This window comes from Triturus cristatus, chromosome 8 (assembly GCF_964204655.1).
Source record: "Triturus cristatus chromosome 8, aTriCri1.1, whole genome shotgun sequence".
NCBI classification, from domain to species: domain Eukaryota; kingdom Metazoa; phylum Chordata; class Amphibia; order Caudata; family Salamandridae; genus Triturus; species Triturus cristatus.
Window position 1 is genome coordinate 735,701,440 of NC_140591.1, and position 27,145 is coordinate 735,728,584.

At 41.7% G+C, this 27,145-nt stretch overlaps 17 non-coding genes across 17 annotated transcripts; all 17 read left to right on the top strand.

Annotated features, from left to right (window-relative positions):
- The first annotated feature begins 1,755 nt into the window (after nucleotides 1–1,755).
- TRNAV-CAC (transfer RNA valine (anticodon CAC)) lies at nucleotides 1,756–1,828 on the top strand. Its single transcript has one exon. It is a non-coding gene; the product is annotated as a tRNA-Val (tRNA).
- A 1,980-nt stretch (nucleotides 1,829–3,808) lies between these two features.
- TRNAP-UGG (transfer RNA proline (anticodon UGG)) lies at nucleotides 3,809–3,880 on the top strand. The gene has a single exon. It is a non-coding gene; the product is annotated as a tRNA-Pro (tRNA).
- A 272-nt stretch (nucleotides 3,881–4,152) lies between these two features.
- Nucleotides 4,153–4,225, top strand: TRNAV-CAC (transfer RNA valine (anticodon CAC)). The gene has a single exon. It is a non-coding gene; the product is annotated as a tRNA-Val (tRNA).
- Nucleotides 4,226–6,549: 2,324 nt separating this feature from the next.
- Nucleotides 6,550–6,622, top strand: TRNAV-CAC (transfer RNA valine (anticodon CAC)). The gene has a single exon. It is a non-coding gene; the product is annotated as a tRNA-Val (tRNA).
- Nucleotides 6,623–8,602: 1,980 nt separating this feature from the next.
- TRNAP-UGG (transfer RNA proline (anticodon UGG)) lies at nucleotides 8,603–8,674 on the top strand. The gene has a single exon. It is a non-coding gene; the product is annotated as a tRNA-Pro (tRNA).
- Nucleotides 8,675–8,946: 272 nt separating this feature from the next.
- On the top strand, nucleotides 8,947–9,019 carry TRNAV-CAC (transfer RNA valine (anticodon CAC)). Its single transcript has one exon. It is a non-coding gene; the product is annotated as a tRNA-Val (tRNA).
- A 1,980-nt stretch (nucleotides 9,020–10,999) lies between these two features.
- TRNAP-UGG (transfer RNA proline (anticodon UGG)) lies at nucleotides 11,000–11,071 on the top strand. The gene has a single exon. It is a non-coding gene; the product is annotated as a tRNA-Pro (tRNA).
- A 272-nt stretch (nucleotides 11,072–11,343) lies between these two features.
- TRNAV-CAC (transfer RNA valine (anticodon CAC)) lies at nucleotides 11,344–11,416 on the top strand. The gene has a single exon. It is a non-coding gene; the product is annotated as a tRNA-Val (tRNA).
- A 2,324-nt stretch (nucleotides 11,417–13,740) lies between these two features.
- On the top strand, nucleotides 13,741–13,813 carry TRNAV-CAC (transfer RNA valine (anticodon CAC)). The gene has a single exon. It is a non-coding gene; the product is annotated as a tRNA-Val (tRNA).
- A 1,980-nt stretch (nucleotides 13,814–15,793) lies between these two features.
- TRNAP-UGG (transfer RNA proline (anticodon UGG)) lies at nucleotides 15,794–15,865 on the top strand. Its single transcript has one exon. It is a non-coding gene; the product is annotated as a tRNA-Pro (tRNA).
- A 272-nt stretch (nucleotides 15,866–16,137) lies between these two features.
- On the top strand, nucleotides 16,138–16,210 carry TRNAV-CAC (transfer RNA valine (anticodon CAC)). Its single transcript has one exon. It is a non-coding gene; the product is annotated as a tRNA-Val (tRNA).
- A 1,980-nt stretch (nucleotides 16,211–18,190) lies between these two features.
- On the top strand, nucleotides 18,191–18,262 carry TRNAP-UGG (transfer RNA proline (anticodon UGG)). The gene has a single exon. It is a non-coding gene; the product is annotated as a tRNA-Pro (tRNA).
- A 272-nt stretch (nucleotides 18,263–18,534) lies between these two features.
- Nucleotides 18,535–18,607, top strand: TRNAV-CAC (transfer RNA valine (anticodon CAC)). The gene has a single exon. It is a non-coding gene; the product is annotated as a tRNA-Val (tRNA).
- Nucleotides 18,608–20,931: 2,324 nt separating this feature from the next.
- TRNAV-CAC (transfer RNA valine (anticodon CAC)) lies at nucleotides 20,932–21,004 on the top strand. Its single transcript has one exon. It is a non-coding gene; the product is annotated as a tRNA-Val (tRNA).
- Nucleotides 21,005–22,984: 1,980 nt separating this feature from the next.
- On the top strand, nucleotides 22,985–23,056 carry TRNAP-UGG (transfer RNA proline (anticodon UGG)). Its single transcript has one exon. It is a non-coding gene; the product is annotated as a tRNA-Pro (tRNA).
- A 272-nt stretch (nucleotides 23,057–23,328) lies between these two features.
- Nucleotides 23,329–23,401, top strand: TRNAV-CAC (transfer RNA valine (anticodon CAC)). The gene has a single exon. It is a non-coding gene; the product is annotated as a tRNA-Val (tRNA).
- Nucleotides 23,402–25,725: 2,324 nt separating this feature from the next.
- On the top strand, nucleotides 25,726–25,798 carry TRNAV-CAC (transfer RNA valine (anticodon CAC)). The gene has a single exon. It is a non-coding gene; the product is annotated as a tRNA-Val (tRNA).
- Nucleotides 25,799–27,145: the final 1,347 nt, after the last annotated feature.

Genomic DNA, 27,145 nt, shown 5'->3' on the forward strand with positions numbered 1-27,145 from the left:
ACTGTTCTATCACGACATAGATAAGAAAGCTGCATCTGCTTTTGTTGTGTAGTGGTAATCAGGTTTACCTGACGTGTGAAAGCCCCATGCTTTGAAAGTACACAGTAACAAAGAAACCGATGACTTTTATAAAAAGGTGTCATGTGTGTCTCTTACTTTGCACAAAAAGTGCCAGAGATGACTTCATTTGCAGTCACTTGAAAAGTAGGGATTCTCCAATAAATGGTAAATGGTTGAAACAAATCTGAAGAAATGCATGACATACCTGTGTGTGTGTGTGTATGCATGTATGTATATATAGGGAGAGAGAGAGCGTCAATATAAACAGACTTTATTTCAATCAAGCTGTCTTTTCTATCCTTCAGGAGCAGAATGTTCTGATCATCAGCGCTCCAGAATGTAGTGTTTTCTTGGCAAGCATCACATATTGTGATGTGTTAGCTAAAAGTTCCATATCCTAGAGACTGATATATTCCTCTGTACTTGTACCTTGGGGATTCATCAAAACCTGGCATCATAAGCAGCTTTCTACTGCCACAGACTGGACAGCGAAACAATTTAAAATATCCCAGAAAAAGAAAATAAGCATGCTTAATCAGAGCTTTCTGGACAGGAAGGACATTTGAGCAAGTGAGGAATAAGCACTGCTTTTGTTAATTTGCATAGGCAGAATAGAGACTTCTGGGAAAAGGCCGAAATTACAGTCACAGAAAATGGCTGCATCTATAGAGAACGCTAAGAAGTGTTGGCAGCTTTTCCTCTGACCCTGGCCACTTTTACAAGCAATCCTATGATAGTCAGCAGGACCCACCCTAAAAAGGAAGGGGCATCCACTTGGACCCTTTCCACCTTTTCTAAATCTCGCCTGATTGAGCCTGATTGAGCACTGATTGAGCAGATAAGCACATGTCATTCTCATTTCAGAAAGGTATTGGTTAGCTTGCTGCTAGCAGCTCAGTTATGTTATGATGTTAGAGGCTATGCAAGGAATGCTTTAGTCCAGCGATATGCAGTTTTTATTGCGCCTTGCATTCAGCAGGAAGATCTTTAGCTTGAATCTGTGGCCTAGGTATTCACCTTGGTATTTCTTTTGGCACAAAGTGAAGGAGTATTTAAGAGAAAATGCACAATGTGTTTCTTATGTTGTTATGAACAACTTGTTACTCTTTCTCATTAAGCTTCAGCCACTGAAGAAATATATAAATAAGGGCTGACTTCCTGTAAGACGTGTCCAAAGCTGGGACGGAATAAAAGGAGACACTTGTAAATGATAGTGCTATCGTTTGAGAAAGGGTAAGTTGAGACTGACTTTCATGCGTATTCACAGACCAAGCATCATAAAGATACCAGCATGATCTTCATTGCGGGCTTAGAGCCGGTATTAGCTTTTGAGAGGTAAGAGGATTTTGAGGGCTCGTTGGTCGAGGGGTATGATTCTCGCTTTGGGTGCGAGAGGTCCCGGGTTCAAATCCCGGACGAGCCCTTTTCTTGGTACTCTTTTCAAGTTGTTTTGAAGTTTGCGTTTCAAAACCAACATCAATTTTTTCTTTGCAGTAGTGGATAATTCTTTGCTAGAGTCTCATGCTTCAGCCCTGCCCAGTCTGAGCTAATACCAAACATCTGGTCTTGCATGGCATGTACGAGCGTTCAGCTAGGGATGTCGGGCAGGTTGCATGAAAGAAATCTAAAGCCAGAGGCCCATGGAATAGCCAGTTCGGAGCAGTTTCATTACAGAAAAATCAACTGTAGGTATCTGTTTCTGTAGTGTAGTGGTTATCACGTTCGCCTCACACGCGAAAGGTCCCCGGTTCGAAACCGGGCAGAAACAGTTGTTATATTGTGTTGGCTACAATGTTGATAGGTGCCGTTTTGCCATGGAATTGTCCAAGCCCTGAAGATTATTTCATGCAATCTCGTTCCAAGAAAGGGAATTCTCTCAAAACACTAAAGTAATCGGCGTGTGGATGTATCTGTTGGTTCTCAGACCTTGCTTTCAAAAGAGCCCTGCAATCGGTTCACTGCTCACCTAGAACAAGCATTAACATGGAGAATTGTTGGCACCAACAGGAATCTTATTTTAGTGGAGTGTTTCTGGCTTTGAGTGCAGAGGCCCTCGGCTCAATTCCAAGATGATCCTTCTCAGGGTGATGATACAAATGCATTGTCACCTTTACGTTTAATGTCAGAATCATTTATTTCCAGTTGGTGGTGTAAGAATGTTTGCAACAGTATGGCGATTTTTCCTAGCCATGCATGAATGAAAGCATATCACTCGCCTTTAGGTGTTTTTCTAATACATTGATATTTGCATCTTCCTTCCTAGCCTGCATGTTTGACTATCTTACAGGCTGCATGTAATAAGTATCACATCAGGGCCCTTCTTCTACTCAATTCACAACTGTTCTATCACGACATAGATAAGAAAGCTGCATCTGCTTTTGTTGTGTAGTGGTAATCAGGTTTACCTGACGTGTGAAAGCCCCATGCTTTGAAAGTACACAGTAACAAAGAAACCGATGACTTTTATAAAAAGGTGTCATGTGTGTCTCTTACTTTGCACAAAAAGTGCCAGAGATGACTTCATTTGCAGTCACTTGAAAAGTAGGGATTCTCCAATAAATGGTAAATGGTTGAAACAAATCTGAAGAAATGCATGACATACCTGTGTGTGTGTGTGTATGCATGTATGTATATATAGGGAGAGAGAGAGCGTCAATATAAACAGACTTTATTTCAATCAAGCTGTCTTTTCTATCCTTCAGGAGCAGAATGTTCTGATCATCAGCGCTCCAGAATGTAGTGTTTTCTTGGCAAGCATCACATATTGTGATGTGTTAGCTAAAAGTTCCATATCCTAGAGACTGATATATTCCTCTGTACTTGTACCTTGGGGATTCATCAAAACCTGGCATCATAAGCAGCTTTCTACTGCCACAGACTGGACAGCGAAACAATTTAAAATATCCCAGAAAAAGAAAATAAGCATGCTTAATCAGAGCTTTCTGGACAGGAAGGACATTTGAGCAAGTGAGGAATAAGCACTGCTTTTGTTAATTTGCATAGGCAGAATAGAGACTTCTGGGAAAAGGCCGAAATTACAGTCACAGAAAATGGCTGCATCTATAGAGAACGCTAAGAAGTGTTGGCAGCTTTTCCTCTGACCCTGGCCACTTTTACAAGCAATCCTATGATAGTCAGCAGGACCCACCCTAAAAAGGAAGGGGCATCCACTTGGACCCTTTCCACCTTTTCTAAATCTCGCCTGATCGAGCCTGATTGAGCACTGATTGAGCAGATAAGCACATGTCATTCTCATTTCAGAAAGGTATTGGTTAGCTTGCTGCTAGCAGCTCAGTTATGTTATGATGTTAGAGGCTATGCAAGGAATGCTTTAGTCCAGCGATATGCAGTTTTTAATGCGCCTTGCATTCAGCAGGAAGATCTTTAGCTTGAATCTGTGGCCTAGGTATTCACCTTGGTATTTCTTTTGGCACAAAGTGAAGGAGTATTTGAGAGAAAATGCACAATGTGTTTCTTATGTTGTTATGAACAACTTGTTACTCTTTCTCATTAAGCTTCAGCCACTGAAGAAATATATAAATAAGGGCTGACTTCCTGTAAGACGTGTCCAAAGCTGGGACGGAATAAAAGGAGACACTTGTAAATGATAGTGCTATCGTTTGAGAAAGGGTAAGTTGAGACTGACTTTCATGCGTATTCACAGACCAAGCATCATAAAGATACCAGCATGATCTTCATTGCGGGCTTAGAGCCGGTATTAGCTTTTGAGAGGTAAGAGGATTTTGAGGGCTCGTTGGTCTAGGGGTATGATTCTCGCTTTGGGTGCGAGAGGTCCCGGGTTCAAATCCCGGACGAGCCCTTTTCTTGGTACTCTTTTCAAGTTGTTTTGAAGTTTGCGTTTCAAAACCAACATCAATTTTTTCTTTGCAGTAGTGGATAATTCTTTGCTAGAGTCTCATGCTTCAGCCCTGCCCAGTCTGAGCTAATACCAAACATCTGGTCTTGCATGGCATGTACGAGCGTTCAGCTAGGGATGTCGGGCAGGTTGCATGAAAGAAATCTAAAGCCAGAGGCCCATGGAATAGCCAGTTCGGAGCAGTTTCATTACAGAAAAATCAACTGTAGGTATCTGTTTCTGTAGTGTAGTGGTTATCACGTTCGCCTCACACGCGAAAGGTCCCCGGTTCGAAACCGGGCAGAAACAGTTGTTATATTGTGTTGGCTACAATGTTGATAGGTGCCGTTTTGCCATGGAATTGTCCAAGCCCTGAAGATTATTTCATGCAATCTCGTTCCAAGAAAGGGAATTCTCTCAAAACACTAAAGTAATCGGCGTGTGGATGTATCTGTTGGTTCTCAGACCTTGCTTTCAAAAGAGCCCTGCAATCGGTTCACTGCTCACCTAGAACAAGCATTAACATGGAGAATTGTTGGCACCAACAGGAATCTTATTTTAGTGGAGTGTTTCTGGCTTTGAGTGCAGAGGCCCTCGGCTCAATTCCAAGATGATCCTTCTCAGGGTGATGATACAAATGCATTGTCACCTTTACGTTTAATGTCAGAATCATTTATTTCCAGTTGGTGGTGTAAGAATGTTTGCAACAGTATGGCGATTTTTCCTAGCCATGCATGAATGAAAGCATATCACTCGCCTTTAGGTGTTTTTCTAATACATTGATATTTGCATCTTCCTTCCTAGCCTGCATGTTTGACTATCTTACAGGCTGCATGTAATAAGTATCACATCAGGGCCCTTCTTCTACTCAATTCACAACTGTTCTATCACGACATAGATAAGAAAGCTGCATCTGCTTTTGTTGTGTAGTGGTAATCAGGTTTACCTGACGTGTGAAAGCCCCATGCTTTGAAAGTACACAGTAACAAAGAAACCGATGACTTTTATAAAAAGGTGTCATGTGTGTCTCTTACTTTGCACAAAAAGTGCCAGAGATGACTTCATTTGCAGTCACTTGAAAAGTAGGGATTCTCCAATAAATGGTAAATGGTTGAAACAAATCTGAAGAAATGCATGACATACCTGTGTGTGTGTGTGTATGCATGTATGTATATATAGGGAGAGAGAGAGCGTCAATATAAACAGACTTTATTTCAATCAAGCTGTCTTTTCTATCCTTCAGGAGCAGAATGTTCTGATCATCAGCGCTCCAGAATGTAGTGTTTTCTTGGCAAGCATCACATATTGTGATGTGTTAGCTAAAAGTTCCATATCCTAGAGACTGATATATTCCTCTGTACTTGTACCTTGGGGATTCATCAAAACCTGGCATCATAAGCAGCTTTCTACTGCCACAGACTGGACAGCGAAACAATTTAAAATATCCCAGAAAAAGAAAATAAGCATGCTTAATCAGAGCTTTCTGGACAGGAAGGACATTTGAGCAAGTGAGGAATAAGCACTGCTTTTGTTAATTTGCATAGGCAGAATAGAGACTTCTGGGAAAAGGCCGAAATTACAGTCACAGAAAATGGCTGCATCTATAGAGAACGCTAAGAAGTGTTGGCAGCTTTTCCTCTGACCCTGGCCACTTTTACAAGCAATCCTATGATAGTCAGCAGGACCCACCCTAAAAAGGAAGGGGCATCCACTTGGACCCTTTCCACCTTTTCTAAATCTCGCCTGATTGAGCCTGATTGAGCACTGATTGAGCAGATAAGCACATGTCATTCTCATTTCAGAAAGGTATTGGTTAGCTTGCTGCTAGCAGCTCAGTTATGTTATGATGTTAGAGGCTATGCAAGGAATGCTTTAGTCCAGCGATATGCAGTTTTTATTGCGCCTTGCATTCAGCAGGAAGATCTTTAGCTTGAATCTGTGGCCTAGGTATTCACCTTGGTATTTCTTTTGGCACAAAGTGAAGGAGTATTTAAGAGAAAATGCACAATGTGTTTCTTATGTTGTTATGAACAACTTGTTACTCTTTCTCATTAAGCTTCAGCCACTGAAGAAATATATAAATAAGGGCTGACTTCCTGTAAGACGTGTCCAAAGCTGGGACGGAATAAAAGGAGACACTTGTAAATGATAGTGCTATCGTTTGAGAAAGGGTAAGTTGAGACTGACTTTCATGCGTATTCACAGACCAAGCATCATAAAGATACCAGCATGATCTTCATTGCGGGCTTAGAGCCGGTATTAGCTTTTGAGAGGTAAGAGGATTTTGAGGGCTCGTTGGTCGAGGGGTATGATTCTCGCTTTGGGTGCGAGAGGTCCCGGGTTCAAATCCCGGACGAGCCCTTTTCTTGGTACTCTTTTCAAGTTGTTTTGAAGTTTGCGTTTCAAAACCAACATCAATTTTTTCTTTGCAGTAGTGGATAATTCTTTGCTAGAGTCTCATGCTTCAGCCCTGCCCAGTCTGAGCTAATACCAAACATCTGGTCTTGCATGGCATGTACGAGCGTTCAGCTAGGGATGTCGGGCAGGTTGCATGAAAGAAATCTAAAGCCAGAGGCCCATGGAATAGCCAGTTCGGAGCAGTTTCATTACAGAAAAATCAACTGTAGGTATCTGTTTCTGTAGTGTAGTGGTTATCACGTTCGCCTCACACGCGAAAGGTCCCCGGTTCGAAACCGGGCAGAAACAGTTGTTATATTGTGTTGGCTACAATGTTGATAGGTGCCGTTTTGCCATGGAATTGTCCAAGCCCTGAAGATTATTTCATGCAATCTCGTTCCAAGAAAGGGAATTCTCTCAAAACACTAAAGTAATCGGCGTGTGGATGTATCTGTTGGTTCTCAGACCTTGCTTTCAAAAGAGCCCTGCAATCGGTTCACTGCTCACCTAGAACAAGCATTAACATGGAGAATTGTTGGCACCAACAGGAATCTTATTTTAGTGGAGTGTTTCTGGCTTTGAGTGCAGAGGCCCTCGGCTCAATTCCAAGATGATCCTTCTCAGGGTGATGATACAAATGCATTGTCACCTTTACGTTTAATGTCAGAATCATTTATTTCCAGTTGGTGGTGTAAGAATGTTTGCAACAGTATGGCGATTTTTCCTAGCCATGCATGAATGAAAGCATATCACTCGCCTTTAGGTGTTTTTCTAATACATTGATATTTGCATCTTCCTTCCTAGCCTGCATGTTTGACTATCTTACAGGCTGCATGTAATAAGTATCACATCAGGGCCCTTCTTCTACTCAATTCACAACTGTTCTATCACGACATAGATAAGAAAGCTGCATCTGCTTTTGTTGTGTAGTGGTAATCAGGTTTACCTGACGTGTGAAAGCCCCATGCTTTGAAAGTACACAGTAACAAAGAAACCGATGACTTTTATAAAAAGGTGTCATGTGTGTCTCTTACTTTGCACAAAAAGTGCCAGAGATGACTTCATTTGCAGTCACTTGAAAAGTAGGGATTCTCCAATAAATGGTAAATGGTTGAAACAAATCTGAAGAAATGCATGACATACCTGTGTGTGTGTGTGTATGCATGTATGTATATATAGGGAGAGAGAGAGCGTCAATATAAACAGACTTTATTTCAATCAAGCTGTCTTTTCTATCCTTCAGGAGCAGAATGTTCTGATCATCAGCGCTCCAGAATGTAGTGTTTTCTTGGCAAGCATCACATATTGTGATGTGTTAGCTAAAAGTTCCATATCCTAGAGACTGATATATTCCTCTGTACTTGTACCTTGGGGATTCATCAAAACCTGGCATCATAAGCAGCTTTCTACTGCCACAGACTGGACAGCGAAACAATTTAAAATATCCCAGAAAAAGAAAATAAGCATGCTTAATCAGAGCTTTCTGGACAGGAAGGACATTTGAGCAAGTGAGGAATAAGCACTGCTTTTGTTAATTTGCATAGGCAGAATAGAGACTTCTGGGAAAAGGCCGAAATTACAGTCACAGAAAATGGCTGCATCTATAGAGAACGCTAAGAAGTGTTGGCAGCTTTTCCTCTGACCCTGGCCACTTTTACAAGCAATCCTATGATAGTCAGCAGGACCCACCCTAAAAAGGAAGGGGCATCCACTTGGACCCTTTCCACCTTTTCTAAATCTCGCCTGATCGAGCCTGATTGAGCACTGATTGAGCAGATAAGCACATGTCATTCTCATTTCAGAAAGGTATTGGTTAGCTTGCTGCTAGCAGCTCAGTTATGTTATGATGTTAGAGGCTATGCAAGGAATGCTTTAGTCCAGCGATATGCAGTTTTTAATGCGCCTTGCATTCAGCAGGAAGATCTTTAGCTTGAATCTGTGGCCTAGGTATTCACCTTGGTATTTCTTTTGGCACAAAGTGAAGGAGTATTTAAGAGAAAATGCACAATGTGTTTCTTATGTTGTTATGAACAACTTGTTACTCTTTCTCATTAAGCTTCAGCCACTGAAGAAATATATAAATAAGGGCTGACTTCCTGTAAGACGTGTCCAAAGCTGGGACGGAATAAAAGGAGACACTTGTAAATGATAGTGCTATCGTTTGAGAAAGGGTAAGTTGAGACTGACTTTCATGCGTATTCACAGACCAAGCATCATAAAGATACCAGCATGATCTTCATTGCGGGCTTAGAGCCGGTATTAGCTTTTGAGAGGTAAGAGGATTTTGAGGGCTCGTTGGTCTAGGGGTATGATTCTCGCTTTGGGTGCGAGAGGTCCCGGGTTCAAATCCCGGACGAGCCCTTTTCTTGGTACTCTTTTCAAGTTGTTTTGTAGTTTGCGTTTCAAAACCAACATCAATTTTTTCTTTGCAGTAGTGGATAATTCTTTGCTAGAGTCTCATGCTTCAGCCCTGCCCAGTCTGAGCTAATACCAAACATCTGGTCTTGCATGGCATGTACGAGCGTTCAGCTAGGGATGTCGGGCAGGTTGCATGAAAGAAATCTAAAGCCAGAGGCCCATGGAATAGCCAGTTCGGAGCAGTTTCATTACAGAAAAATCAACTGTAGGTATCTGTTTCTGTAGTGTAGTGGTTATCACGTTCGCCTCACACGCGAAAGGTCCCCGGTTCGAAACCGGGCAGAAACAGTTGTTATATTGTGTTGGCTACAATGTTGATAGGTGCCGTTTTGCCATGGAATTGTCCAAGCCCTGAAGATTATTTCATGCAATCTCGTTCCAAGAAAGGGAATTCTCTCAAAACACTAAAGTAATCGGCGTGTGGATGTATCTGTTGGTTCTCAGACCTTGCTTTCAAAAGAGCCCTGCAATCGGTTCACTGCTCACCTAGAACAAGCATTAACATGGAGAATTGTTGGCACCAACAGGAATCTTATTTTAGTGGAGTGTTTCTGGCTTTGAGTGCAGAGGCCCTCGGCTCAATTCCAAGATGATCCTTCTCAGGGTGATGATACAAATGCATTGTCACCTTTACGTTTAATGTCAGAATCATTTATTTCCAGTTGGTGGTGTAAGAATGTTTGCAACAGTATGGCGATTTTTCCTAGCCATGCATGAATGAAAGCATATCACTCGCCTTTAGGTGTTTTTCTAATACATTGATATTTGCATCTTCCTTCCTAGCCTGCATGTTTGACTATCTTACAGGCTGCATGTAATAAGTATCACATCAGGGCCCTTCTTCTACTCAATTCACAACTGTTCTATCACGACATAGATAAGAAAGCTGCATCTGCTTTTGTTGTGTAGTGGTAATCAGGTTTACCTGACGTGTGAAAGCCCCATGCTTTGAAAGTACACAGTAACAAAGAAACCGATGACTTTTATAAAAAGGTGTCATGTGTGTCTCTTACTTTGCACAAAAAGTGCCAGAGATGACTTCATTTGCAGTCACTTGAAAAGTAGGGATTCTCCAATAAATGGTAAATGGTTGAAACAAATCTGAAGAAATGCATGACATACCTGTGTGTGTGTGTGTATGCATGTATGTATATATAGGGAGAGAGAGAGCGTCAATATAAACAGACTTTATTTCAATCAAGCTGTCTTTTCTATCCTTCAGGAGCAGAATGTTCTGATCATCAGCGCTCCAGAATGTAGTGTTTTCTTGGCAAGCATCACATATTGTGATGTGTTAGCTAAAAGTTCCATATCCTAGAGACTGATATATTCCTCTGTACTTGTACCTTGGGGATTCATCAAAACCTGGCATCATAAGCAGCTTTCTACTGCCACAGACTGGACAGCGAAACAATTTAAAATATCCCAGAAAAAGAAAATAAGCATGCTTAATCAGAGCTTTCTGGACAGGAAGGACATTTGAGCAAGTGAGGAATAAGCACTGCTTTTGTTAATTTGCATAGGCAGAATAGAGACTTCTGGGAAAAGGCCGAAATTACAGTCACAGAAAATGGCTGCATCTATAGAGAACGCTAAGAAGTGTTGGCAGCTTTTCCTCTGACCCTGGCCACTTTTACAAGCAATCCTATGATAGTCAGCAGGACCCACCCTAAAAAGGAAGGGGCATCCACTTGGACCCTTTCCACCTTTTCTAAATCTCGCCTGATCGAGCCTGATTGAGCACTGATTGAGCAGATAAGCACATGTCATTCTCATTTCAGAAAGGTATTGGTTAGCTTGCTGCTAGCAGCTCAGTTATGTTATGATGTTAGAGGCTATGCAAGGAATGCTTTAGTCCAGCGATATGCAGTTTTTAATGCGCCTTGCATTCAGCAGGAAGATCTTTAGCTTGAATCTGTGGCCTAGGTATTCACCTTGGTATTTCTTTTGGCACAAAGTGAAGGAGTATTTAAGAGAAAATGCACAATGTGTTTCTTATGTTGTTATGAACAACTTGTTACTCTTTCTCATTAAGCTTCAGCCACTGAAGAAATATATAAATAAGGGCTGACTTCCTGTAAGACGTGTCCAAAGCTGGGACGGAATAAAAGGAGACACTTGTAAATGATAGTGCTATCGTTTGAGAAAGGGTAAGTTGAGACTGACTTTCATGCGTATTCACAGACCAAGCATCATAAAGATACCAGCATGATCTTCATTGCGGGCTTAGAGCCGGTATTAGCTTTTGAGAGGTAAGAGGATTTTGAGGGCTCGTTGGTCTAGGGGTATGATTCTCGCTTTGGGTGCGAGAGGTCCCGGGTTCAAATCCCGGACGAGCCCTTTTCTTGGTACTCTTTTCAAGTTGTTTTGAAGTTTGCGTTTCAAAACCAACATCAATTTTTTCTTTGCAGTAGTGGATAATTCTTTGCTAGAGTCTCATGCTTCAGCCCTGCCCAGTCTGAGCTAATACCAAACATCTGGTCTTGCATGGCATGTACGAGCGTTCAGCTAGGGATGTCGGGCAGGTTGCATGAAAGAAATCTAAAGCCAGAGGCCCATGGAATAGCCAGTTCGGAGCAGTTTCATTACAGAAAAATCAACTGTAGGTATCTGTTTCTGTAGTGTAGTGGTTATCACGTTCGCCTCACACGCGAAAGGTCCCCGGTTCGAAACCGGGCAGAAACAGTTGTTATATTGTGTTGGCTACAATGTTGATAGGTGCCGTTTTGCCATGGAATTGTCCAAGCCCTGAAGATTATTTCATGCAATCTCGTTCCAAGAAAGGGAATTCTCTCAAAACACTAAAGTAATCGGCGTGTGGATGTATCTGTTGGTTCTCAGACCTTGCTTTCAAAAGAGCCCTGCAATCGGTTCACTGCTCACCTAGAACAAGCATTAACATGGAGAATTGTTGGCACCAACAGGAATCTTATTTTAGTGGAGTGTTTCTGGCTTTGAGTGCAGAGGCCCTCGGCTCAATTCCAAGATGATCCTTCTCAGGGTGATGATACAAATGCATTGTCACCTTTACGTTTAATGTCAGAATCATTTATTTCCAGTTGGTGGTGTAAGAATGTTTGCAACAGTATGGCGATTTTTCCTAGCCATGCATGAATGAAAGCATATCACTCGCCTTTAGGTGTTTTTCTAATACATTGATATTTGCATCTTCCTTCCTAGCCTGCATGTTTGACTATCTTACAGGCTGCATGTAATAAGTATCACATCAGGGCCCTTCTTCTACTCAATTCACAACTGTTCTATCACGACATAGATAAGAAAGCTGCATCTGCTTTTGTTGTGTAGTGGTAATCAGGTTTACCTGACGTGTGAAAGCCCCATGCTTTGAAAGTACACAGTAACAAAGAAACCGATGACTTTTATAAAAAGGTGTCATGTGTGTCTCTTACTTTGCACAAAAAGTGCCAGAGATGACTTCATTTGCAGTCACTTGAAAAGTAGGGATTCTCCAATAAATGGTAAATGGTTGAAACAAATCTGAAGAAATGCATGACATACCTGTGTGTGTGTGTGTATGCATGTATGTATATATAGGGAGAGAGAGAGCGTCAATATAAACAGACTTTATTTCAATCAAGCTGTCTTTTCTATCCTTCAGGAGCAGAATGTTCTGATCATCAGCGCTCCAGAATGTAGTGTTTTCTTGGCAAGCATCACATATTGTGATGTGTTAGCTAAAAGTTCCATATCCTAGAGACTGATATATTCCTCTGTACTTGTACCTTGGGGATTCATCAAAACCTGGCATCATAAGCAGCTTTCTACTGCCACAGACTGGACAGCGAAACAATTTAAAATATCCCAGAAAAAGAAAATAAGCATGCTTAATCAGAGCTTTCTGGACAGGAAGGACATTTGAGCAAGTGAGGAATAAGCACTGCTTTTGTTAATTTGCATAGGCAGAATAGAGACTTCTGGGAAAAGGCCGAAATTACAGTCACAGAAAATGGCTGCATCTATAGAGAACGCTAAGAAGTGTTGGCAGCTTTTCCTCTGACCCTGGCCACTTTTACAAGCAATCCTATGATAGTCAGCAGGACCCACCCTAAAAAGGAAGGGGCATCCACTTGGACCCTTTCCACCTTTTCTAAATCTCGCCTGATTGAGCCTGATTGAGCACTGATTGAGCAGATAAGCACATGTCATTCTCATTTCAGAAAGGTATTGGTTAGCTTGCTGCTAGCAGCTCAGTTATGTTATGATGTTAGAGGCTATGCAAGGAATGCTTTAGTCCAGCGATATGCAGTTTTTATTGCGCCTTGCATTCAGCAGGAAGATCTTTAGCTTGAATCTGTGGCCTAGGTATTCACCTTGGTATTTCTTTTGGCACAAAGTGAAGGAGTATTTAAGAGAAAATGCACAATGTGTTTCTTATGTTGTTATGAACAACTTGTTACTCTTTCTCATTAAGCTTCAGCCACTGAAGAAATATATAAATAAGGGCTGACTTCCTGTAAGACGTGTCCAAAGCTGGGACGGAATAAAAGGAGACACTTGTAAATGATAGTGCTATCGTTTGAGAAAGGGTAAGTTGAGACTGACTTTCATGCGTATTCACAGACCAAGCATCATAAAGATACCAGCATGATCTTCATTGCGGGCTTAGAGCCGGTATTAGCTTTTGAGAGGTAAGAGGATTTTGAGGGCTCGTTGGTCGAGGGGTATGATTCTCGCTTTGGGTGCGAGAGGTCCCGGGTTCAAATCCCGGACGAGCCCTTTTCTTGGTACTCTTTTCAAGTTGTTTTGAAGTTTGCGTTTCAAAACCAACATCAATTTTTTCTTTGCAGTAGTGGATAATTCTTTGCTAGAGTCTCATGCTTCAGCCCTGCCCAGTCTGAGCTAATACCAAACATCTGGTCTTGCATGGCATGTACGAGCGTTCAGCTAGGGATGTCGGGCAGGTTGCATGAAAGAAATCTAAAGCCAGAGGCCCATGGAATAGCCAGTTCGGAGCAGTTTCATTACAGAAAAATCAACTGTAGGTATCTGTTTCTGTAGTGTAGTGGTTATCACGTTCGCCTCACACGCGAAAGGTCCCCGGTTCGAAACCGGGCAGAAACAGTTGTTATATTGTGTTGGCTACAATGTTGATAGGTGCCGTTTTGCCATGGAATTGTCCAAGCCCTGAAGATTATTTCATGCAATCTCGTTCCAAGAAAGGGAATTCTCTCAAAACACTAAAGTAATCGGCGTGTGGATGTATCTGTTGGTTCTCAGACCTTGCTTTCAAAAGAGCCCTGCAATCGGTTCACTGCTCACCTAGAACAAGCATTAACATGGAGAATTGTTGGCACCAACAGGAATCTTATTTTAGTGGAGTGTTTCTGGCTTTGAGTGCAGAGGCCCTCGGCTCAATTCCAAGATGATCCTTCTCAGGGTGATGATACAAATGCATTGTCACCTTTACGTTTAATGTCAGAATCATTTATTTCCAGTTGGTGGTGTAAGAATGTTTGCAACAGTATGGCGATTTTTCCTAGCCATGCATGAATGAAAGCATATCACTCGCCTTTAGGTGTTTTTCTAATACATTGATATTTGCATCTTCCTTCCTAGCCTGCATGTTTGACTATCTTACAGGCTGCATGTAATAAGTATCACATCAGGGCCCTTCTTCTACTCAATTCACAACTGTTCTATCACGACATAGATAAGAAAGCTGCATCTGCTTTTGTTGTGTAGTGGTAATCAGGTTTACCTGACGTGTGAAAGCCCCATGCTTTGAAAGTACACAGTAACAAAGAAACCGATGACTTTTATAAAAAGGTGTCATGTGTGTCTCTTACTTTGCACAAAAAGTGCCAGAGATGACTTCATTTGCAGTCACTTGAAAAGTAGGGATTCTCCAATAAATGGTAAATGGTTGAAACAAATCTGAAGAAATGCATGACATACCTGTGTGTGTGTGTGTATGCATGTATGTATATATAGGGAGAGAGAGAGCGTCAATATAAACAGACTTTATTTCAATCAAGCTGTCTTTTCTATCCTTCAGGAGCAGAATGTTCTGATCATCAGCGCTCCAGAATGTAGTGTTTTCTTGGCAAGCATCACATATTGTGATGTGTTAGCTAAAAGTTCCATATCCTAGAGACTGATATATTCCTCTGTACTTGTACCTTGGGGATTCATCAAAACCTGGCATCATAAGCAGCTTTCTACTGCCACAGACTGGACAGCGAAACAATTTAAAATATCCCAGAAAAAGAAAATAAGCATGCTTAATCAGAGCTTTCTGGACAGGAAGGACATTTGAGCAAGTGAGGAATAAGCACTGCTTTTGTTAATTTGCATAGGCAGAATAGAGACTTCTGGGAAAAGGCCGAAATTACAGTCACAGAAAATGGCTGCATCTATAGAGAACGCTAAGAAGTGTTGGCAGCTTTTCCTCTGACCCTGGCCACTTTTACAAGCAATCCTATGATAGTCAGCAGGACCCACCCTAAAAAGGAAGGGGCATCCACTTGGACCCTTTCCACCTTTTCTAAATCTCGCCTGATCGAGCCTGATTGAGCACTGATTGAGCAGATAAGCACATGTCATTCTCATTTCAGAAAGGTATTGGTTAGCTTGCTGCTAGCAGCTCAGTTATGTTATGATGTTAGAGGCTATGCAAGGAATGCTTTAGTCCAGCGATATGCAGTTTTTAATGCGCCTTGCATTCAGCAGGAAGATCTTTAGCTTGAATCTGTGGCCTAGGTATTCACCTTGGTATTTCTTTTGGCACAAAGTGAAGGAGTATTTAAGAGAAAATGCACAATGTGTTTCTTATGTTGTTATGAACAACTTGTTACTCTTTCTCATTAAGCTTCAGCCACTGAAGAAATATATAAATAAGGGCTGACTTCCTGTAAGACGTGTCCAAAGCTGGGACGGAATAAAAGGAGACACTTGTAAATGATAGTGCTATCGTTTGAGAAAGGGTAAGTTGAGACTGACTTTCATGCGTATTCACAGACCAAGCATCATAAAGATACCAGCATGATCTTCATTGCGGGCTTAGAGCCGGTATTAGCTTTTGAGAGGTAAGAGGATTTTGAGGGCTCGTTGGTCTAGGGGTATGATTCTCGCTTTGGGTGCGAGAGGTCCCGGGTTCAAATCCCGGACGAGCCCTTTTCTTGGTACTCTTTTCAAGTTGTTTTGAAGTTTGCGTTTCAAAACCAACATCAATTTTTTCTTTGCAGTAGTGGATAATTCTTTGCTAGAGTCTCATGCTTCAGCCCTGCCCAGTCTGAGCTAATACCAAACATCTGGTCTTGCATGGCATGTACGAGCGTTCAGCTAGGGATGTCGGGCAGGTTGCATGAAAGAAATCTAAAGCCAGAGGCCCATGGAATAGCCAGTTCGGAGCAGTTTCATTACAGAAAAATCAACTGTAGGTATCTGTTTCTGTAGTGTAGTGGTTATCACGTTCGCCTCACACGCGAAAGGTCCCCGGTTCGAAACCGGGCAGAAACAGTTGTTATATTGTGTTGGCTACAATGTTGATAGGTGCCGTTTTGCCATGGAATTGTCCAAGCCCTGAAGATTATTTCATGCAATCTCGTTCCAAGAAAGGGAATTCTCTCAAAACACTAAAGTAATCGGCGTGTGGATGTATCTGTTGGTTCTCAGACCTTGCTTTCAAAAGAGCCCTGCAATCGGTTCACTGCTCACCTAGAACAAGCATTAACATGGAGAATTGTTGGCACCAACAGGAATCTTATTTTAGTGGAGTGTTTCTGGCTTTGAGTGCAGAGGCCCTCGGCTCAATTCCAAGATGATCCTTCTCAGGGTGATGATACAAATGCATTGTCACCTTTACGTTTAATGTCAGAATCATTTATTTCCAGTTGGTGGTGTAAGAATGTTTGCAACAGTATGGCGATTTTTCCTAGCCATGCATGAATGAAAGCATATCACTCGCCTTTAGGTGTTTTTCTAATACATTGATATTTGCATCTTCCTTCCTAGCCTGCATGTTTGACTATCTTACAGGCTGCATGTAATAAGTATCACATCAGGGCCCTTCTTCTACTCAATTCACAACTGTTCTATCACGACATAGATAAGAAAGCTGCATCTGCTTTTGTTGTGTAGTGGTAATCAGGTTTACCTGACGTGTGAAAGCCCCATGCTTTGAAAGTACACAGTAACAAAGAAACCGATGACTTTTATAAAAAGGTGTCATGTGTGTCTCTTACTTTGCACAAAAAGTGCCAGAGATGACTTCATTTGCAGTCACTTGAAAAGTAGGGATTCTCCAATAAATGGTAAATGGTTGAAACAAATCTGAAGAAATGCATGACATACCTGTGTGTGTGTGTGTATGCATGTATGTATATATAGGGAGAGAGAGAGCGTCAATATAAACAGACTTTATTTCAATCAAGCTGTCTTTTCTATCCTTCAGGAGCAGAATGTTCTGATCATCAGCGCTCCAGAATGTAGTGTTTTCTTGGCAAGCATCACATATTGTGATGTGTTAGCTAAAAGTTCCATATCCTAGAGACTGATATATTCCTCTGTACTTGTACCTTGGGGATTCATCAAAACCTGGCATCATAAGCAGCTTTCTACTGCCACAGACTGGACAGCGAAACAATTTAAAATATCCCAGAAAAAGAAAATAAGCATGCTTAATCAGAGCTTTCTGGACAGGAAGGACATTTGAGCAAGTGAGGAATAAGCACTGCTTTTGTTAATTTGCATAGGCAGAATAGAGACTTCTGGGAAAAGGCCGAAATTACAGTCACAGAAAATGGCTGCATCTATAGAGAACGCTAAGAAGTGTTGGCAGCTTTTCCTCTGACCCTGGCCACTTTTACAAGCAATCCTATGATAGTCAGCAGGACCCACCCTAAAAAGGAAGGGGCATCCACTTGGACCCTTTCCACCTTTTCTAAATCTCGCCTGATCGAGCCTGATTGAGCACTGATTGAGCAGATAAGCACATGTCATTCTCATTTCAGAAAGGTATTGGTTAGCTTGCTGCTAGCAGCTCAGTTATGTTATGATGTTAGAGGCTATGCAAGGAATGCTTTAGTCCAGCGATATGCAGTTTTTAATGCGCCTTGCATTCAGCAGGAAGATCTTTAGCTTGAATCTGTGGCCTAGGTATTCACCTTGGTATTTCTTTTGGCACAAAGTGAAGGAGTATTTAAGAGAAAATGCACAATGTGTTTCTTATGTTGTTATGAACAACTTGTTACTCTTTCTCATTAAGCTTCAGCCACTGAAGAAATATATAAATAAGGGCTGACTTCCTGTAAGACGTGTCCAAAGCTGGGACGGAATAAAAGGAGACACTTGTAAATGATAGTGCTATCGTTTGAGAAAGGGTAAGTTGAGACTGACTTTCATGCGTATTCACAGACCAAGCATCATAAAGATACCAGCATGATCTTCATTGCGGGCTTAGAGCCGGTATTAGCTTTTGAGAGGTAAGAGGATTTTGAGGGCTCGTTGGTCTAGGGGTATGATTCTCGCTTTGGGTGCGAGAGGTCCCGGGTTCAAATCCCGGACGAGCCCTTTTCTTGGTACTCTTTTCAAGTTGTTTTGAAGTTTGCGTTTCAAAACCAACATCAATTTTTTCTTTGCAGTAGTGGATAATTCTTTGCTAGAGTCTCATGCTTCAGCCCTGCCCAGTCTGAGCTAATACCAAACATCTGGTCTTGCATGGCATGTACGAGCGTTCAGCTAGGGATGTCGGGCAGGTTGCATGAAAGAAATCTAAAGCCAGAGGCCCATGGAATAGCCAGTTCGGAGCAGTTTCATTACAGAAAAATCAACTGTAGGTATCTGTTTCTGTAGTGTAGTGGTTATCACGTTCGCCTCACACGCGAAAGGTCCCCGGTTCGAAACCGGGCAGAAACAGTTGTTATATTGTGTTGGCTACAATGTTGATAGGTGCCGTTTTGCCATGGAATTGTCCAAGCCCTGAAGATTATTTCATGCAATCTCGTTCCAAGAAAGGGAATTCTCTCAAAACACTAAAGTAATCGGCGTGTGGATGTATCTGTTGGTTCTCAGACCTTGCTTTCAAAAGAGCCCTGCAATCGGTTCACTGCTCACCTAGAACAAGCATTAACATGGAGAATTGTTGGCACCAACAGGAATCTTATTTTAGTGGAGTGTTTCTGGCTTTGAGTGCAGAGGCCCTCGGCTCAATTCCAAGATGATCCTTCTCAGGGTGATGATACAAATGCATTGTCACCTTTACGTTTAATGTCAGAATCATTTATTTCCAGTTGGTGGTGTAAGAATGTTTGCAACAGTATGGCGATTTTTCCTAGCCATGCATGAATGAAAGCATATCACTCGCCTTTAGGTGTTTTTCTAATACATTGATATTTGCATCTTCCTTCCTAGCCTGCATGTTTGACTATCTTACAGGCTGCATGTAATAAGTATCACATCAGGGCCCTTCTTCTACTCAATTCACAACTGTTCTATCACGACATAGATAAGAAAGCTGCATCTGCTTTTGTTGTGTAGTGGTAATCAGGTTTACCTGACGTGTGAAAGCCCCATGCTTTGAAAGTACACAGTAACAAAGAAACCGATGACTTTTATAAAAAGGTGTCATGTGTGTCTCTTACTTTGCACAAAAAGTGCCAGAGATGACTTCATTTGCAGTCACTTGAAAAGTAGGGATTCTCCAATAAATGGTAAATGGTTGAAACAAATCTGAAGAAATGCATGACATACCTGTGTGTGTGTGTGTATGCATGTATGTATATATAGGGAGAGAGAGAGCGTCAATATAAACAGACTTTATTTCAATCAAGCTGTCTTTTCTATCCTTCAGGAGCAGAATGTTCTGATCATCAGCGCTCCAGAATGTAGTGTTTTCTTGGCAAGCATCACATATTGTGATGTGTTAGCTAAAAGTTCCATATCCTAGAGACTGATATATTCCTCTGTACTTGTACCTTGGGGATTCATCAAAACCTGGCATCATAAGCAGCTTTCTACTGCCACAGACTGGACAGCGAAACAATTTAAAATATCCCAGAAAAAGAAAATAAGCATGCTTAATCAGAGCTTTCTGGACAGGAAGGACATTTGAGCAAGTGAGGAATAAGCACTGCTTTTGTTAATTTGCATAGGCAGAATAGAGACTTCTGGGAAAAGGCCGAAATTACAGTCACAGAAAATGGCTGCATCTATAGAGAACGCTAAGAAGTGTTGGCAGCTTTTCCTCTGACCCTGGCCACTTTTACAAGCAATCCTATGATAGTCAGCAGGACCCACCCTAAAAAGGAAGGGGCATCCACTTGGACCCTTTCCACCTTTTCTAAATCTCGCCTGATCGAGCCTGATTGAGCACTGATTGAGCAGATAAGCACATGTCATTCTCATTTCAGAAAGGTATTGGTTAGCTTGCTGCTAGCAGCTCAGTTATGTTATGATGTTAGAGGCTATGCAAGGAATGCTTTAGTCCAGCGATATGCAGTTTTTAATGCGCCTTGCATTCAGCAGGAAGATCTTTAGCTTGAATCTGTGGCCTAGGTATTCACCTTGGTATTTCTTTTGGCACAAAGTGAAGGAGTATTTAAGAGAAAATGCACAATGTGTTTCTTATGTTGTTATGAACAACTTGTTACTCTTTCTCATTAAGCTTCAGCCACTGAAGAAATATATAAATAAGGGCTGACTTCCTGTAAGACGTGTCCAAAGCTGGGACGGAATAAAAGGAGACACTTGTAAATGATAGTGCTATCGTTTGAGAAAGGGTAAGTTGAGACTGACTTTCATGCGTATTCACAGACCAAGCATCATAAAGATACCAGCATGATCTTCATTGCGGGCTTAGAGCCGGTATTAGCTTTTGAGAGGTAAGAGGATTTTGAGGGCTCGTTGGTCTAGGGGTATGATTCTCGCTTTGGGTGCGAGTGGTCCCGGGTTCAAATCCCGGACGAGCCCTTTTCTTGGTACTCTTTTCAAGTTGTTTTGAAGTTTGCGTTTCAAAACCAACATCAATTTTTTCTTTGCAGTAGTGGATAATTCTTTGCTAGAGTCTCATGCTTCAGCCCTGCCCAGTCTGAGCTAATACCAAACATCTGGTCTTGCATGGCATGTACGAGCGTTCAGCTAGGGATGTCGGGCAGGTTGCATGAAAGAAATCTAAAGCCAGAGGCCCATGGAATAGCCAGTTCGGAGCAGTTTCATTACAGAAAAATCAACTGTAGGTATCTGTTTCTGTAGTGTAGTGGTTATCACGTTCGCCTCACACGCGAAAGGTCCCCGGTTCGAAACCGGGCAGAAACAGTTGTTATATTGTGTTGGCTACAATGTTGATAGGTGCCGTTTTGCCATGGAATTGTCCAAGCCCTGAAGATTATTTCATGCAATCTCGTTCCAAGAAAGGGAATTCTCTCAAAACACTAAAGTAATCGGCGTGTGGATGTATCTGTTGGTTCTCAGACCTTGCTTTCAAAAGAGCCCTGCAATCGGTTCACTGCTCACCTAGAACAAGCATTAACATGGAGAATTGTTGGCACCAACAGGAATCTTATTTTAGTGGAGTGTTTCTGGCTTTGAGTGCAGAGGCCCTCGGCTCAATTCCAAGATGATCCTTCTCAGGGTGATGATACAAATGCATTGTCACCTTTACGTTTAATGTCAGAATCATTTATTTCCAGTTGGTGGTGTAAGAATGTTTGCAACAGTATGGCGATTTTTCCTAGCCATGCATGAATGAAAGCATATCACTCGCCTTTAGGTGTTTTTCTAATACATTGATATTTGCATCTTCCTTCCTAGCCTGCATGTTTGACTATCTTACAGGCTGCATGTAATAAGTATCACATCAGGGCCCTTCTTCTACTCAATTCACAACTGTTCTATCACGACATAGATAAGAAAGCTGCATCTGCTTTTGTTGTGTAGTGGTAATCAGGTTTACCTGACGTGTGAAAGCCCCATGCTTTGAAAGTACACAGTAACAAAGAAACCGATGACTTTTATAAAAAGGTGTCATGTGTGTCTCTTACTTTGCACAAAAAGTGCCAGAGATGACTTCATTTGCAGTCACTTGAAAAGTAGGGATTCTCCAATAAATGGTAAATGGTTGAAACAAATCTGAAGAAATGCATGACATACCTGTGTGTGTGTGTGTATGCATGTATGTATATATAGGGAGAGAGAGAGCGTCAATATAAACAGACTTTATTTCAATCAAGCTGTCTTTTCTATCCTTCAGGAGCAGAATGTTCTGATCATCAGCGCTCCAGAATGTAGTGTTTTCTTGGCAAGCATCACATATTGTGATGTGTTAGCTAAAAGTTCCATATCCTAGAGACTGATATATTCCTCTGTACTTGTACCTTGGGGATTCATCAAAACCTGGCATCATAAGCAGCTTTCTACTGCCACAGACTGGACAGCGAAACAATTTAAAATATCCCAGAAAAAGAAAATAAGCATGCTTAATCAGAGCTTTCTGGACAGGAAGGACATTTGAGCAAGTGAGGAATAAGCACTGCTTTTGTTAATTTGCATAGGCAGAATAGAGACTTCTGGGAAAAGGCCGAAATTACAGTCACAGAAAATGGCTGCATCTATAGAGAACGCTAAGAAGTGTTGGCAGCTTTTCCTCTGACCCTGGCCACTTTTACAAGCAATCCTATGATAGTCAGCAGGACCCACCCTAAAAAGGAAGGGGCATCCACTTGGACCCTTTCCACCTTTTCTAAATCTCGCCTGATCGAGCCTGATTGAGCACTGATTGAGCAGATAAGCACATGTCATTCTCATTTCAGAAAGGTATTGGTTAGCTTGCTGCTAGCAGCTCAGTTATGTTATGATGTTAGAGGCTATGCAAGGAATGCTTTAGTCCAGCGATATGCAGTTTTTAATGCGCCTTGCATTCAGCAGGAAGATCTTTAGCTTGAATCTGTGGCCTAGGTATTCACCTTGGTATTTCTTTTGGCACAAAGTGAAGGAGTATTTAAGAGAAAATGCACAATGTGTTTCTTATGTTGTTATGAACAACTTGTTACTCTTTCTCATTAAGCTTCAGCCACTGAAGAAATATATAAATAAGGGCTGACTTCCTGTAAGACGTGTCCAAAGCTGGGACGGAATAAAAGGAGACACTTGTAAATGATAGTGCTATCGTTTGAGAAAGGGTAAGTTGAGACTGACTTTCATGCGTATTCACAGACCAAGCATCATAAAGATACCAGCATGATCTTCATTGCGGGCTTAGAGCCGGTATTAGCTTTTGAGAGGTAAGAGGATTTTGAGGGCTCGTTGGTCTAGGGGTATGATTCTCGCTTTGGGTGCGAGAGGTCCCGGGTTCAAATCCCGGACGAGCCCTTTTCTTGGTACTCTTTTCAAGTTGTTTTGAAGTTTGCGTTTCAAAACCAACATCAATTTTTTCTTTGCAGTAGTGGATAATTCTTTGCTAGAGTCTCATGCTTCAGCCCTGCCCAGTCTGAGCTAATACCAAACATCTGGTCTTGCATGGCATGTACGAGCGTTCAGCTAGGGATGTCGGGCAGGTTGCATGAAAGAAATCTAAAGCCAGAGGCCCATGGAATAGCCAGTTCGGAGCAGTTTCATTACAGAAAAATCAACTGTAGGTATCTGTTTCTGTAGTGTAGTGGTTATCACGTTCGCCTCACACGCGAAAGGTCCCCGGTTCGAAACCGGGCAGAAACAGTTGTTATATTGTGTTGGCTACAATGTTGATAGGTGCCGTTTTGCCATGGAATTGTCCAAGCCCTGAAGATTATTTCATGCAATCTCGTTCCAAGAAAGGGAATTCTCTCAAAACACTAAAGTAATCGGCGTGTGGATGTATCTGTTGGTTCTCAGACCTTGCTTTCAAAAGAGCCCTGCAATCGGTTCACTGCTCACCTAGAACAAGCATTAACATGGAGAATTGTTGGCACCAACAGGAATCTTATTTTAGTGGAGTGTTTCTGGCTTTGAGTGCAGAGGCCCTCGGCTCAATTCCAAGATGATCCTTCTCAGGGTGATGATACAAATGCATTGTCACCTTTACGTTTAATGTCAGAATCATTTATTTCCAGTTGGTGGTGTAAGAATGTTTGCAACAGTATGGCGATTTTTCCTAGCCATGCATGAATGAAAGCATATCACTCGCCTTTAGGTGTTTTTCTAATACATTGATATTTGCATCTTCCTTCCTAGCCTGCATGTTTGACTATCTTACAGGCTGCATGTAATAAGTATCACATCAGGGCCCTTCTTCTACTCAATTCACAACTGTTCTATCACGACATAGATAAGAAAGCTGCATCTGCTTTTGTTGTGTAGTGGTAATCAGGTTTACCTGACGTGTGAAAGCCCCATGCTTTGAAAGTACACAGTAACAAAGAAACCGATGACTTTTATAAAAAGGTGTCATGTGTGTCTCTTACTTTGCACAAAAAGTGCCAGAGATGACTTCATTTGCAGTCACTTGAAAAGTAGGGATTCTCCAATAAATGGTAAATGGTTGAAACAAATCTGAAGAAATGCATGACATACCTGTGTGTGTGTGTGTATGCATGTATGTATATATAGGGAGAGAGAGAGCGTCAATATAAACAGACTTTATTTCAATCAAGCTGTCTTTTCTATCCTTCAGGAGCAGAATGTTCTGATCATCAGCGCTCCAGAATGTAGTGTTTTCTTGGCAAGCATCACATATTGTGATGTGTTAGCTAAAAGTTCCATATCCTAGAGACTGATATATTCCTCTGTACTTGTACCTTGGGGATTCATCAAAACCTGGCATCATAAGCAGCTTTCTACTGCCACAGACTGGACAGCGAAACAATTTAAAATATCCCAGAAAAAGAAAATAAGCATGCTTAATCAGAGCTTTCTGGACAGGAAGGACATTTGAGCAAGTGAGGAATAAGCACTGCTTTTGTTAATTTGCATAGGCAGAATAGAGACTTCTGGGAAAAGGCCGAAATTACAGTCACAGAAAATGGCTGCATCTATAGAGAACGCTAAGAAGTGTTGGCAGCTTTTCCTCTGACCCTGGCCACTTTTACAAGCAATCCTATGATAGTCAGCAGGACCCACCCTAAAAAGGAAGGGGCATCCACTTGGACCCTTTCCACCTTTTCTAAATCTCGCCTGATTGAGCCTGATTGAGCACTGATTGAGCAGATAAGCACATGTCATTCTCATTTCAGAAAGGTATTGGTTAGCTTGCTGCTAGCAGCTCAGTTATGTTATGATGTTAGAGGCTATGCAAGGAATGCTTTAGTCCAGCGATATGCAGTTTTTATTGCGCCTTGCATTCAGCAGGAAGATCTTTAGCTTGAATCTGTGGCCTAGGTATTCACCTTGGTATTTCTTTTGGCACAAAGTGAAGGAGTATTTAAGAGAAAATGCACAATGTGTTTCTTATGTTGTTATGAACAACTTGTTACTCTTTCTCATTAAGCTTCAGCCACTGAAGAAATATATAAATAAGGGCTGACTTCCTGTAAGACGTGTCCAAAGCTGGGACGGAATAAAAGGAGACACTTGTAAATGATAGTGCTATCGTTTGAGAAAGGGTAAGTTGAGACTGACTTTCATGCGTATTCACAGACCAAGCATCATAAAGATACCAGCATGATCTTCATTGCGGGCTTAGAGCCGGTATTAGCTTTTGAGAGGTAAGAGGATTTTGAGGGCTCGTTGGTCGAGGGGTATGATTCTCGCTTTGGGTGCGAGAGGTCCCGGGTTCAAATCCCGGACGAGCCCTTTTCTTGGTACTCTTTTCAAGTTGTTTTGAAGTTTGCGTTTCAAAACCAACATCAATTTTTTCTTTGCAGTAGTGGATAATTCTTTGCTAGAGTCTCATGCTTCAGCCCTGCCCAGTCTGAGCTAATACCAAACATCTGGTCTTGCATGGCATGTACGAGCGTTCAGCTAGGGATGTCGGGCAGGTTGCATGAAAGAAATCTAAAGCCAGAGGCCCATGGAATAGCCAGTTCGGAGCAGTTTCATTACAGAAAAATCAACTGTAGGTATCTGTTTCTGTAGTGTAGTGGTTATCACGTTCGCCTCACACGCGAAAGGTCCCCGGTTCGAAACCGGGCAGAAACAGTTGTGATATTGTGTTGGTTACAATGTTGATAGGTGCCGTTTTGCCATGGAATTGTCCAAGCCCTGAAGATTATTTCATGCAATCTCGTTCCAAGAAAGGGAATTCTCTCAAAACACTAAAGTAATCGGCGTGTGGATGTATCTGTTGGTTCTCAGACCTTGCTTTCAAAAGAGCCCTGCAATCGGTTCACTGCTCACCTAGAACAAGCATTAACATGGAGAATTGTTGGCACCAACAGGAATCTTATTTTAGTGGAGTGTTTCTGGCTTTGAGTGCAGAGGCCCTCGGCTCAATTCCAAGATGATCCTTCTCAGGGTGATGATACAAATGCATTGTCACCTTTACGTTTAATGTCAGAATCATTTATTTCCAGTTGGTGGTGTAAGAATGTTTGCAACAGTATGGCGATTTTTCCTAGCCATGCATGAATGAAAGCATATCACTCGCCTTTAGGTGTTTTTCTAATACATTGATATTTGCATCTTCCTTCCTAGCCTGCATGTTTGACTATCTTACAGGCTGCATGTAATAAGTATCACATCAGGGCCCTTCTTCTACTCAATTCACAACTGTTCTATCACGACATAGATAAGAAAGCTGCATCTGCTTTTGTTGTGTAGTGGTAATCAGGTTTACCTGACGTGTGAAAGCCCCATGCTTTGAAAGTACACAGTAACAAAGAAACCGATGACTTTTATAAAAAGGTGTCATGTGTGTCTCTTACTTTGCACAAAAAGTGCCAGAGATGACTTCATTTGCAGTCACTTGAAAAGTAGGGATTCTCCAATAAATGGTAAATGGTTGAAACAAATCTGAAGAAATGCATGACATACCTGTGTGTGTGTGTGTATGCATGTATGTATATATAGGGAGAGAGAGAGCGTCAATATAAACAGACTTTATTTCAATCAAGCTGTCTTTTCTATCCTTCAGGAGCAGAATGTTCTGATCATCAGCGCTCCAGAATGTAGTGTTTTCTTGGCAAGCATCACATATTGTGATGTGTTAGCTAAAAGTTCCATATCCTAGAGACTGATATATTCCTCTGTACTTGTACCTTGGGGATTCATCAAAACCTGGCATCATAAGCAGCTTTCTACTGCCACAGACTGGACAGCGAAACAATTTAAAATATCCCAGAAAAAGAAAATAAGCATGCTTAATCAGAGCTTTCTGGACAGGAAGGACATTTGAGCAAGTGAGGAATAAGCACTGCTTTTGTTAATTTGCATAGGCAGAATAGAGACTTCTGGGAAAAGGCCGAAATTACAGTCACAGAAAATGGCTGCATCTATAGAGAACGCTAAGAAGTGTTGGCAGCTTTTCCTCTGACCCTGGCCACTTTT